General features: G+C 43.5%; 1 long non-coding RNA gene across 1 annotated transcript; it reads right to left on the bottom strand.

Annotated features, from left to right (window-relative positions):
* Positions 1-160: 160 nt before the first annotated feature.
* Positions 161-1,070, bottom strand: LOC121963655. Its single transcript, XR_006107264.1, has 3 exons — positions 908-1,070; positions 612-720; positions 161-241 (listed from the first exon to the last, which is right to left on the bottom strand). It is a non-coding gene; the product is annotated as an uncharacterized LOC121963655 (long non-coding RNA).
* Positions 1,071-1,148: the final 78 nt, after the last annotated feature.

Below are 1,148 nucleotides of genomic sequence, written 5' to 3'. Positions count from 1 at the left end.
ATATAAAGCATATGATATGCTCTTCTATAAACATTATATTGTATACTGTATATACGGTATATCACATACTGTTATATACACTGTTCTATACATACAGTATATCATATACTATATATACAAAGTATGATATACTGCATAGCAGCGGATCGTTCCATTCTTACCATCCAGAGGGAAGATCCCAGGTACGAATGGTGCAGTCCATCGCCACGGTAACAAGCCAGCGGCCATCAGGGCTGAAAGTCTGACAAATTTTTTTAACATGAGTGGTGTTAGCACACTGTTAGCACGCTGTTAGAACTCTGTTAGCACCGTGTGAGCAGACTGTTAGCACTCTGTTAACACACTGTTAGCCGACTGTTAGCAATCAGTTAGTAAAATACTGCGGCCCTTACCTGCCCAAGGACTACTGATGGAAATTAGCTAGTAAGCTAAATCTGGTACAAAGCAACTTCTCTCTTCAGAGACCAACGTTATTCTGTACATTGTCCCTGATTTAAATAAACTTAATAAAATTTAAAAAAATAAAAAAGCCTGTTAGCACACTGATAGCGGTCTAGCTCATATTAAACACCATTAGCAGATTGATAGCTGAGGTAGCTTTCTAGACCCACCATGTCGTTGATTTTGCCGTGGTGACCCAAAAACTTCCTGACGACCCGTCTGGTTTCTATGTCGACCACTAGCAGCATGAAGTCATCCAGAGCTAATGCTAACATCCCGCTAACATATACAACAAACAGAACAGAAAGAGAACAAAACTGTTAGCTAGCTGTCTCTGTGTAACATTATGCTAACTGTTCGCTACCTTTCTCTGTAGAGGATCACGTTAACTGTAAGCATCATATTAGCTACCTGTTTGCTAACATGCTACTTGTCTCTGTAGAGAATCATGCTAGCTGTTAGCTACCTGTCTCTGTGTAGCATCATGCTAGCTGGTGCAGCATGTAGCTCCAGCTGCTCTTCCTGTTTCCTGCTCTTGCAGCGCCAGAACTTGAGCAGCCAATCAGAGCCTGCCGTCACTGTCAGCTGGTTCAGGGTATCCGTGGCAACCCCTCGTACCGCCCCGCCGTGAGCTGCAATGGAAGCGGACGGGGTTATTGACAGATGGACACACAAAATGGACCAATCGGGGACGAGATCAGGAGAAC

Source organism: Plectropomus leopardus, unplaced genomic scaffold (assembly GCF_008729295.1).
Source record: "Plectropomus leopardus isolate mb unplaced genomic scaffold, YSFRI_Pleo_2.0 unplaced_scaffold12019, whole genome shotgun sequence".
NCBI lineage: Eukaryota > Metazoa > Chordata > Actinopteri > Perciformes > Serranidae > Plectropomus > Plectropomus leopardus.
Note: the sequence above shows the minus strand (reverse complement) of the source record. Positions and strands in the feature narration are given on the sequence as shown.